The sequence below is a fragment of the Lethenteron reissneri genome, chromosome 54 (assembly GCF_015708825.2).
Source record: "Lethenteron reissneri isolate LAM-NWPU_2019-01 chromosome 54, ASM1570882v1, whole genome shotgun sequence".
Taxonomy (NCBI): domain Eukaryota; kingdom Metazoa; phylum Chordata; class Hyperoartia; order Petromyzontiformes; family Petromyzontidae; genus Lethenteron; species Lethenteron reissneri.
Genome location: NC_083832.1, coordinates 2,827,800 through 2,840,354, shown reverse-complemented (window position 1 = coordinate 2,840,354; position 12,555 = coordinate 2,827,800). Strand labels below are relative to the sequence as shown.

The 12,555-nt window shown below is 55.3% G+C and overlaps 1 non-coding gene across 1 annotated transcript; it reads left to right on the top strand.

Annotated features, from left to right (window-relative positions):
* The first annotated feature begins 1,370 nt into the window (after window positions 1–1,370).
* LOC133356617 (U5 spliceosomal RNA) lies at window positions 1,371–1,487 on the top strand. Its single transcript, XR_009756867.1, has one exon. It is a non-coding gene; the product is annotated as a U5 spliceosomal RNA (small nuclear RNA).
* The last annotated feature ends 11,068 nt before the right edge of the window (window positions 1,488–12,555 follow it).

Here is a 12,555-nt window from a genome sequence, read left to right as displayed (position 1 = left end):
TCAAATATCGATGTCCGTTATTCATACGGAGCGGAGGTGCTCGAGTTACAGTCATTCTGGGTCTCCCTTCAAAGCAGAGGTCGCAACCGGGTACCCGATACCCATACCCTACCCGATACCCGGCTACCCGTACCCGGCCGGGTACGGGTAAGGAATCAAAACCCGTTTGCGACCTCTGCTTCAAAGCGACTGATTTTGTTTTGGGGCAGGCGTGGCTGGGTTGTTCACGTGGCCAAGTTGGTGGTGACCTTCCCCGAGTCCTCAGAGAGGGTGGCCGCACTCGCCCGGTGTGTCGCACTCAAGGCCGTAAGCCATGGAGTCAACATTGGGGGGGACCAAATATTTCCCAACCCAGGAAAATATCTAAATTTGAAAACTAATTTCTTGCCGAAAATATTTTAAAAATTCACTAACACATGGGATGGACTTTTTTTTTACAATAATGTCGAATAGTGTATTGTATTACATCGCCCTGTCTTTACATTTTTTTTACCATTTCTTGTTTAATTGTATGTAATGGCAGAGATTAGGGATTAATAAAGTACAACCATAACCACAATCATATAAACAGAAATCTATGCATTGATTTATATGAAGACAAGCCCAGATAGTGTGGCTAAGGTATAGCAAATTGTTGTTTTTATTTCCATAGCATAGCAATTTTTTTAATAGCAATATATTGTATTGGGGGGACTTTATATATATTATAAATACGGCCTTGGTCACATCCAACCTGGCCTGTGGAGGAAGGAGGAGACGTGAGGCTTGCTCAGTTGCAATGGAAGAAGAAGACGACCTCAGTGGCGCTCACAAGCGATCTGCCAACCCCTTCCCGGCCATCGCTCTCTGCAGGACTCCGCCGGGGAGCGGTGGTGCAGCGGTTAGCGTGGAAGCTGCCCGGCCACATCCTAGCGTGCCGTTGCGGCCTTCATTGGGTGCTCGCGGACAGCGCTTGCTCCTTTACAGTCTGCTGAGGCTGGAGATTAACCCAGGAACTTGTCACGGATTCTTGAGACTTAAGCGATTCTGCAGACGTTTGACCACAAAGTCGGGGAGCGTCACGCAGACGGAGAGAGGAAACTTGGGAACCAATGAAAGACGCGGTTTTACCTTCCCCTCTTCCCATTGGTCGAATAACGCAATTATGCACGACAGACCGCTGTAACCACTAAACAGAAATACGTCTTTCTTTACGTGAATAGCTTTATAGTATTTACTACGAATTTGAAACTAAGTGAGCAATAATATTAATATGTATTCTAAAATCATGAATATACTAAAGATTAAAAGTTAACGACACATGTCAAAGAGCCCCATAGCGTAAATTGACAGCGTATTTATATAAGTACCTACGAGTGATGGAATAAACTTTACTCTGGTTTCTCTTCAGAGCGAATAAATCTTTCGCCTTTTACTAAAGATTTCCGTGGAGAGGAACACTCTAATGAGTCTTAAACAATTTTTCGTCGCCCTGCTTATGTAGGGCAACATCATTAACAAAGAAAAGTCGAATCGTGGGCGTTATTGTGCGTGGCAGCGATTGTGGCCTGCTCATTGTGTGCAGTTGTTCATAGCCACATCATCAGTTGCTATATAAAAATGGTATTACAAAAACATTTTAGGGTGTATTGTTTATGTGCATTTATACAATAAAGGGATTTTTTTTGTTCATTTCAGAAATATGCGCCTGCTATGCTCATCAATTGGTCTGTCTATTGCTTGTAGAGCCTTCTCCAACCAAGCCTTTACATTGAACGCGATGGAGCCATTTAAAATGCGAATCACGTATTGATGCCTATATAGCGCGTTGTTCGTTTTTGGAGGAATATCGATTACAGTGTGTACTAGCAAAAGTGCATTGGTAATTCGCTGACCCGCCCCGACTGCCCATTGGATTCCCCGAAAATAAATACATATTTTGTTATTAGCAGGCTTTGGCCTTTCGTAGTAACAACATTTGTTGTTGTGGATGGTGAACAGTAATTGAATCAGTTGCATACATCACGATATAAGGGGCCGTCCATAAATGACGTCACGCGATTTTTGACCCCCCCCCCGTCGTCACAAAAAGTCAGACCCCTCCCTCAAATGTGACGTCAAAAAGCTCTGCCCCCCCCCTCCCCCAATTTTTTAAACATGCTTCAAATCGCTTTAAACTATTGTCATTGTAGTGCGTATTTAATGTGGCGCTGCACTCTGTTGTAGGAGAAAACATTTATTAAAAAGTAGATTTAATTAAGTAGAACGTGTTGTCTATATTTATTTAAAGTTGCGCATTTTGATGTGACGTCAAATTTCTCAACCCCCCCCCCCCCCTCGTCACACATAGTCGCAAATGTCTGACCCCCCCCCCCTCTAGGTGCGTGACGTCATTTATGGACGGCCCCTAACGTACATTTTAGACCCGTCGAATATACATTTATTTGAACAAAAAAATCATCCAAAGTTAGCGAGCTCACTAGAATATTGATTTAAACGTCCATCATTTGTTGGATATAATATTGTTGCATAAGCCTCAACCCGTACAGTTTACCCGTAATCATGTACAGGGAAATTGCGTTAGAACATGTTTTAGTCTATTTGTTTGTGTTTCTCCCTTGTGATCGGGCTTTGTAGAATGAACGTTGAGATGTATAAGGGGCATGGGGTGACCAATAAGGTCTGAATTGGTCTGTAATAAGGGGTTGGACAGGTATGTCAAGCAGCTCTGGTCTATCCACTGTTGGAGGAAGACGTCAATGTGTTTGACGCATCTCATGCTCATCGCTTTGTCACCATTCGCGTTGCTCCGCTTGGCTCTTCGTCAGTCAACTGCTGGATGAAAGCCCCCCCCTCCACACTGCGTCGGTCATCGGGCTTATGTTTTCTTCACGAAAATAATCTATTGAAATGTTCGGAAATAATCAAATAATAATAAAAAAGCACACGCTATCACAGAACATATTTGCAGGACGTTAATGATGTCATTCAGTGCACATAAAAGCAAACACGAATAATTGCGTGATAACCCAGGGAAGCCTCACTGATCTAAATGCTTATTTTATCTTCTCCATATATATAAAAGGCAAATCTCCATAAACTGTATATAAAAGGGAAAGTTGTGATTATGTGTGTTTGTTTAAAATGTTTAGCCTACTTCCCGACATGCAACAAACTGGAAATTTCCCATGTGGGTACTTTCCAGACTGTACATCATGCAAAAAGTATAAAAATATACTTTTTTTAGGGGGGAGCTCAATCTTAAACAACTACGCTGGTTTGGTCATCTGCGTGCGTGTCTGGACGTTTATTTATTTATTTACGGGCCCGCCCAGACAGCTCACTCTGATTCGATAAAAATAAAACAGCCGGCAAAAAGCCTAAGCTCACTTTGATTCGATAAAAATAAAAAAATAAAACAGCCGGAGGAGAGCGAAAGCATAGGTCTGGCAAGGTCTGTGCCGCAGTGGTGCAGTTGTGGTGCCACAGCGACGGGGCCGCTCTGCCGAGCCAGGGAGCCGCCCGGCTTCCCCCACCGCACTGCCCCCCATCACCCGCCCCACATAAGCACACACCCGCCCGCAGCCCCCCCCCCCCCCCCCCATAGAGCTGGAAGGGAAGGTTACCTGATCGACCGGTTTTTATCCGAGAGACCCTTATCGGGATTAATTCTCACGGTTTCCGGCGATCAGGGAATTGGATGACCTCCCCCGTGCTACGTGGTACCGCGGCGCTGCTGCCGGCCTTAATATGGTGTGGTCGCGGCGTGGGGCATTCGGCCACCGCGGTTGAGGCGCATTTCCCCCCACACACACCCCCACGAGTCGACGGGGCAAGCACGGGAGGCACGAAACAGCATGAATAGCGGGGTCACAGGGGCTGTTGCGCATAGTCATGGAGGGTTGGGATAATTGCGCTTGAGCGCGCAGGCCCTATTGTTAGGGAGGGTAAGGGATTAATTAGGATTTACGCCTTGCACGCAGCACACTGATTAGCATATCAACAGCGCCTGGGGACTGCCGTGCGCGGGCTTGGGGTGCACGAGCCCATTGTTCAGCGCAGCATCCCCTTTGGAGGTAGGGAGGATAAATAGAGGGGCGCAGAGGGAAAATAGCTCCCTTCTCTCCAGGCCAGCGGACCAGCAGGACTTCCAGCCAGCGACCCGGACGTCCGTGCGACGCATCGAGGTACGCTGTTAGCGCAGAGAGCAGCGAACCTCCGCGGGCACCAAACAGTGAGTGGGGAGGTGAAGTAGGGTATCGTAAGCCGATAAATAGGGAATAGGTACAGGTTTAGTGGAATAGGCCAGCCTCGTCGACTCACTGATTACACATCAATTCGCAGGTAGCATATAATAAATCATTAATAGCGAAGCGTGGTCTCGCGTGATCTTGTCGTGCGGTGTGAGCGTGTGGGTGCGCTGTGTGCACCGTGGTTCGCCACGTGAGTGAGCGCTGCGCGGAGCTGAGCGCGCGGGTTGCGTGTGGGAACGCGTGTGGTACTGTGTGTGCGTAAGCTCGCGGCGTGCGTAATAGGCGTACCCCAGGTGCGCGATCATAACGCAAGCGGCCAGCAGACGGCGAGCGCTGCGCAGAGCGGCGCAAGAGTGGGTGTCGCGTGTGTTCACTCCGTGTGTGATACAGGTGCGCGATCATAACTTGCGTAGTTGGTGTGGAGTTGGAGTGCACGGAGCGGCGTGTGTGTGTGTGTGCATACGTTCGTTACATGTCGGATACGGATGCGCATTGGTAACGTGCCGCACGTCAACTTAATATGAATCTTGATGGGCGGGCAGCCGATTTTGTAGAAGCGTTACCCGCGAGCGCACAGACACAGCTAGAGGAGCTGATGCGCCGACTCGATCAGCGTTTCGGCACGCGTGACGAGGAGGAAGCAAAATCGGCCTTAGAGGCGCGCCGTCGCCAACCTGGCGAAGATCTACGTGATTACGCCGAGGATGTGCGCGAGTTAACAAAGATCGCACGCCCGGGGTACGCAACTGATGTTATTGAGGAACTGGCCGCCGAGAAAATCCAGCGGTACCTGTCTCGCACGGCGTGGTGGCAGCCAGACATGAGCTGCCCACGTCTTCCCTTTAACGCCCTTGTCGAGCGCGCACGTAAGTGTGAAAGAATTCACAGCGAACGCGCGCAGCTCCGGGGGCTGGGACGAGAGCGCGTCATTGCGAGCCTGCTCTCGGAAGACGAGGAGGAGGAACAGGAGCTCGCGAGGACGGTAAGGGGCCGGGAAAGAGAGCCTCCAGTGTCCCGCGAGACAACCCCGGGATGGGTTGCCGGTATACAAACGGGTATAAAGGATGTCTCCGGCCAGGTAACCCAGGTACGCGAGGAAACGAATACAAATATGACCCAACTGCAATCCTCCGTTGAGACCATCCGATCCGAGATGGGGGAACTAGACTCCACGGTAGGAGGGCTAACTGGAAGGATAGCGCGACTAGAAGCAGAGTATGAGCAGCAGCGCACTGGGGGAGGAGGGAGTGGGCAGAGAGCCCACTACGGAGCCGCCACCCCTCCCCGGGCATGTTATATGTGCGATCGCCGAGGGCATCTAGTGAGGGACTGTCCTCAGGTCGCCCGAGCTAGACAAGAGCTAAGGTCAAACACTAAGGCCCCCCTAGAGAGGGGACCACCGGGGGGTGAAATCGACGTAGCCCCGACACAAACAAGCTGTGAGAATAATGGCGAGCGAGTGATCTCCACACAGGTTCCAGCAACAACGCCCACAGAAACGGTGACTCCTGGCGACTGGCTGCGGGAGCTGGTGGCGGGGATCACGGGGGCCACGTCGCTGGTGGAAGGGGAGGTAAACGGAGTGCGTACCCGAATCCTGCTGGACACGGGGGCGGTGGCCTCGCTCGTGAGCGCAGCGCACTGCAGCGCGATCGGGGTCGACGTGCGTCACCTGCAGGCCCCGGACCGCGCGCTGCACACTGCGAGCGGAGCCGGAATGGGGCTGCTGGGGAGAGCCACCCTAGAAGTCCGCATAGGCAGCCAGGTGTGCACGCAGGAGTTCTACGTGTCGAGTGCGTTGTGTCACGAGTGTATCGCAGGCACCGACCTCCTAGAACGGTTGGGACTCAACGTGCAACCCCGCCAGCGATGCGCCACCATGGAGAGCAACGGCGAGCGGATACCGTTCCTGGGACGAGAACCAACCCGCCGCCGCTTTGCACCTGTGGCCGCTATCCTGGCGACGGCAGTCACCATCGGCCCGCTCACCGAGATGCTGGTGCCGGTGGCAACATCCCCCACCGACCCCGCGCTCCGACCATCAGGGGAGGTAATGCTAACTCCTCACCCGGAGTTGGCAAAACGGTATGGGGTTGTGGGATCCGCCACGTTGGTAAACGCAGATGGGGACCGATTGTTTATGCGGATGTTTAACCCCCACAATACCCCAGCGATACTGCGACGGCGCACCCCGATAGCCACAGTACACCCCCTGCACGCACGCCACTCTAACGACTCGGTGTTCGCACTCTGGGCTGAGGACCCCGGTCGTCCTGAGGGTGAGCAGGACCTGGCCTGGCGAGTCGGCCCGACTCCCCGAGCCGAGGTCGTTCCCCTGCTCGACGCGTTACATGTACCATGGGCGGACTTACCTAAGGGAGAGGCCGATCGGCTGCGCGAGTTACTGCGGGAGTATGCCGACGTGTTCAGCGAACACGACTCGGACGTGGGTCGGACCGACCTTGTTAAGCACCAAATTGACACCGGTGCAGCCCGACCCATCAAACTCCCTGCGTACCGAGTGGGCGCACCCGAACGCACCCAGATCAAGGAGGCGGTTGGGGACATGCTTCGCGATAACATAATTCAGCCCTCGGCGAGCCCCTGGTCAGCCCCAGTGGTACTAGTAACGAAAAAGGATGGGTCAACCCGGTTCTGCGTCGATTACCGTAAACTAAATGCAGTCACGCTCGGCGATGCCTTCCCCATACCCCGCATCGACGACACCTTCGACAGCCTCGCCGGAGCGCGATATTTTTCCACCCTCGATCTCGCGTCCGGGTACTGGCAGGTGGAGATGGCGGAGGAGGATCGGCCGAAAACCGCATTCACCACCCCGATGGGCCTGTTTGAGTTTCGAGTGTTGCCGTTCGGACTCACTAACGCGCCCGCGACGTTCCAGCGGTTGATGGAGTTGGTGATGCGGGGCTTGCAGTGGGAACAGTGCCTGATTTACTTGGACGATGTGATAGTGTTCAGTAGATCTTTGTCTGAGCATTGGTCCAGGCTTCGCGAGGTGTTCCAGCGACTGCGAGCGGCTCATCTCAAGCTCAAGCCACGTAAGTGTTACATCGCACAACGCGAGGTGGGGTACCTCGGGCATCGCGTCAGCGAGGCAGGCGTGCGCACCGATCCGGAGAAGGTACGCGCCGTAGTGGAGTGGCCACGGCCAAGGAATCTGACGGAGACCAGATCATTTTTGGGGCTCGCCACCTATTATCGTCGATTTGTAAAGGGATTCAGCGAGATTGCACGCCCTCTCACCCAACTCACCTCCCCTAAGCACCCCTACCAGTGGACGGGGGCCTGCCAGACGGCCTTCACCACTCTCAAAGATCACCTCACCCACGCCCCCACCCTCGCTTTCCCCGATTTTACCACCGATTTTATTTTGGACACCGACGCCTGCAGCAGCGGGCTGGGCGCGGTGTTGTCACAGGTACAGGATGGAACGGAACGAGTCATCGCGTACGCCAGCCGGACCTTGAGTGGGGCCGAGCTGAACTATTGCGTGACCCGCCAAGAGTTGTACGCCGTGATTTTCGCATGCAAACAGTTCCGGCCGTATTTGTACGGCAGGAGATGTCGCGTCCGCACTGACCATTATGCTCTGCAGTTTCTTCTTACATTCAAGGAGCCGCGGGGGCAGATGGCCCGGTGGTTGGCGCAGTTGCAGGAGTACAACCTGCAAATCGAGTATCGGGCTGGCCGGACGCATGCAAACGCGGACGCCTTGTCGAGGCGACCCACGGTGTACGCCGAGACGAGGGCGGAGGAGGCCTGCCCGTGTTTCACGGGGGGACGCTGCCGGCAGGCAACGGACCCCCGAGAGGCCGCGGCCACTGACCCCCCCCCAGCGAGAGAGAGTGCAGTGTGCGCCACGGAAACCCTCACAGGTGGCACTGAGGATCCCGTCGACCGCCCGGCAAGCGCGGGACCCGCGGCTCGGGACCCGATTGGACGGATCCAGGAGGACGTCGGCTGCGCCTTCCCGGGCCTAAACGACGAGCAGCTGAGACAGACCCAGCAGCGAGATCCGGATCTGGCGGCAGTGGAGGCGGCACTGCGGGAGGAAAAGAGCGCCCTACCAGGACCCTGGAGCGGTTTGTATGCCCGGTTGTGTGTGCGGAACGGAGTGGTATGGGAGTTAACCGAGGCCGGCCAGCCGGGGTGCATCTGTGTTCCTGCCCAGGTGCGACCCCAGCTGCTACGGCTGGTGCATGACCACCCACTCGGGGGCCACGATGGGGAACGACGTACTCGAGAGACCCTGCGTCGCCAGTATCTCTGGCCCAAATTGGCACAAGACGTGGCGGCCTGGGTACAGGGCTGCCGCGCCTGTCAGCAGTGCGGGCCGAAACCGGCACGATACCAGGTACCCCTAAGGCCGTTCCGCGTCAGCCGCACGAATCAGCTGGTTGGGATCGACCTACAGGGGCCATTCCCGCGATCCCATCGAGGCAACCGATATATCCTAGTCGCAGTAGAGTATTTCACCCGCTACCCCGTGGCAGTGGCCATCCCTGATAAAACGGCCTTGGTGGTGGCCCGGGCATTTGTGGAACACTACGTACTTAAGCACGGGATCCCAGAACGAGTCCTCACCGACCAGGGTAGCGAGTTCGAGGCCGAGTTGTTCCAGGCACTGTGCCGAGAGTTCGGAATCCAGAAGGACCGAACCACAGCGTACCACCCCCAGGCGAACGGGATGGTGGAGCGCATGAATCAGACCTTATCGGGGAAACTCAAACGTATGGCGGCCGCAAATCAACGGGATTGGGATGAACACCTCCCCTACGCCCTTTTCGCCTACGCCACCACCGTACACACGTCGACGGGACAAACCCCGTTTTTAATGATGTTCGGCCGTGAGTCTCGTTTACCCGCAGATCTGCTATTCGGCGTCCCTTCCCCCCAGCCGGAGGAGGGAAGCCGCCCCGTGGAACACCTGTTGGAGACCCTACGAGAAGCCCGAGGCCGAGCATACCCGCAAGGGGAAGCCGCGCATCGGCGGCAGGAACAGGGCACCCGACCCCGCATGGAACCCCCCTTATTCCTGACAGGTGCTAAGGTGTGGCTACACACCCCTCGCGTCGGGGCCGGGCAGGTGGGGAAACTGACGACCTACTGGCGGGGACCCTGGACCGTGGTGCGACAGATCTCCCCCTGGACGGTACTCATTGATGGCGGGGAGAGGGGTCGAGAGACGGTGGTCAATGTCCGCCGCTTAAAACCGTGGAAAGCGGCCCCGGCGAGAGAGAACCCCGTCACCCGAAGGCCCCGAAACCCCGGAGTACCCGCATCCCCCGTGCCCGGGGGCCTCGCGCAGTATATGGGCCCCACGGAGCCCAGGGCTCCGAGGGGCCCCGGGCGGGGCCGGGGGCGACGAGGACGGCGACCCTTAAACCCCACCGCCTCTGAGTTTGTTCCCCAGCCCGCAGGTGCCAGGGGCCGAGGGGAGCCGTTGGAATGGAGGAGGAGACCACCGCCGGAGCCCCAGGAGACGGAGCCGCCACCCCCGAGGCCAGCCACAAGGGCCGGGCGAATCCCGCGGACCCCGCGGCGATACCTCGTGGGGGCAACCCAGGCGAGGTGCTCAAGTCAACCCGGGACGGGGACTGGCACCCCGGGGGGCTATGTGGTGCCACAGCGACGGGGCCGCTCTGCCGAGCCAGGGAGCCGCCCGGCTTCCCCCACCGCACTGCCCCCCATCACCCGCCCCACATAAGCACACACCCGCACGCATCCCCCCCCCCCCCCCCATAGAGCTGGAAGGGAAGGTTACCTGATCGACCGGTTTTTATCCGAGAGACCCTTATCGGGATTAATTCTCACGGTTTCCGGCGATCAGGGAATTGGATGACCTCCCCCGTGCTACGTGGTACCGCGGCGCTGCTGCCGGCCTTAATATGGTGTGGTCGCGGCGTGGGGCATTCGGCCACCGCGGTTGAGGCGCATTTCCCCCCACACACACCCCCACGAGTCGACGGGGCAAGCACGGGAGGCACGAAACAGCATGAATAGCGGGGTCACAGGGGCTGTTGCGCATAGTCATGGAGGGTTGGGATAATTGCGCTTGAGCGCGCAGGCCCTATTGTTAGGGAGGGTAAGGGATTAATTAGGATTTACGCCTTGCACGCAGCACACTGATTAGCATATCAACAGCGCCTGGGGACTGCCGTGCGCGGGCTTGGGGTGCACGAGCCCATTGTTCAGCGCAGCATCCCCTTTGGAGGTAGGGAGGATAAATAGAGGGGCGCAGAGGGAAAATAGCTCCCTTCTCTCCAGGCCAGCGGACCAGCAGGACTTCCAGCCAGCGACCCGGACGTCCGTGCGACGCATCGAGGTACGCTGTTAGCGCAGAGAGCAGCGAACCTCCGCGGGCACCAAACAGTGAGTGGGGAGGTGAAGTAGGGTATCGTAAGCCGATAAATAGGGAATAGGTACAGGTTTAGTGGAATAGGCCAGCCTCGTCGACTCACTGATTACACATCAATTCGCAGGTAGCATATAATAAATCATTAATAGCGAAGCGTGGTCTCGCGTGATCTTGTCGTGCGGTGTGAGCGTGTGGGTGCGCTGTGTGCACCGTGGTTCGCCACGTGAGTGAGCGCTGCGCGGAGCTGAGCGCGCGGGTTGCGTGTGGGAACGCGTGTGGTACTGTGTGTGCGTAAGCTCGCGGCGTGCGTAATAGGCGTACCCCAGGTGCGCGATCATAACGCAAGCGGCCAGCAGACGGCGAGCGCTGCGCAGAGCGGCGCAAGAGTGGGTGTCGCGTGTGTTCACTCCGTGTGTGATACAGGTGCGCGATCATAACTTGCGTAGTTGGTGTGGAGTTGGAGTGCACGGAGCGGCGTGTGTGTGTGTGTGCATACGTTCGTTACATGTCGGATACGGATGCGCATTGGTAACGTGCCGCACAGGGCTATACTGCGAGCACGGCGTTTGATTGACGATGATGTGCGCACGTATGCTCGCAGCGTGGGAGCGCGGCGCGAGGCTGTAACAGTAGGGGCGTCGCATTCGAATGCCGGCGAAACCGTAGCGGGTAATAGGGAGGTGGGGTAACGTAAACGGAATAGGGGATGCAGGCGGGAGGGACCCCGGGGGCCAACGGCCCCCACACAGTGCACTGTGGGTCGCAGACCCTGCGCTGTGTGAGTGTGGTGTGTATGCAAGTGTGCGAATGGTAGTTACGCTAATATTACGTATATTTATGTAAAAAATTGGTGCTGCGTGCTGCGATTAGTGGAGTCCCCAAACAACTTTACCTTACGAGTAGGCAGGGGTCGCTATACAGTGAGTCTTAGCGGACTGAGCTGGCAGCTTCACCTGCCGGGACCACGGCCAGTTTCGTGGCGCCCCCTACAGTTTCGCCCATGGGTCAATACCCCCATGGGGCAACCCAGCTGACTGTTTAATGGGTACAATGGGTACTTTTTGGTTTATCCGGCTTATTAATCATTATTATGTATTGACGTTGATCACGTCTCCATGGACGGCTTGCTGTCTACTTCGGTTGTGTAATTGAGATGTTGTGCATGCTGCTGCTGGTAAGGGCATGTGTTGCATAATATGCGGCATGTGTCCGCGTATCATGTTTGCCACGGATGCAGTTGGCGTTACTGTACATTTATGATGTTTTGGAGTGCCAATCCCATGCACTTTGAAATGTAATAAACTGTCTACAAAGGTTGCAGCCCGGCCCCCGCTGCTGTCACTCTCTGGCCGTTGCACAAGCCATATCGGAATTTGTGCTAAAACAATGAGTACAGTGTGACACCACCCGGGTAACTCCCGGGATCAAAATGGCCATTGGAAAGTGATCGCTTTATTGAGATGATTATGGTACTACCACAGGGTATTGTCAACGCTTCAGGAGGAGGAGAGGTCTGGATTTGTAAGTCTCACAGTACCGGTAAGAAGCGCCGGGTGGGGGATGCCCTCCACTGGGGTACAAATTCTGTCATTATTAGTATACGATCATGCAATGTTTCTATCTGCAAGCTGTCATAACTCAAACGATCCCCGTTATTGTTCGATTGAGAAATGGAGTGACCCACACCTCTGATACCATATGTGAGGAACCCAAAAATCTGATGCATGCGTAAAACACCCACAATGGGAATACGTAAATGTAAAAACACCAACAAAATACATTTTAATATAAGAAAAAAATAGGTGGCCCCATAGCGCATCTGTCTGTGTGTGTACATACAGACGGAGGATGCAGGGGCCAACCTGTGTGCGATCGGAACGGTGCAATTGCTGACCAATGTCACTGTGGATGGCACACACGCTGACGCACACCGGAGCTGTGTCT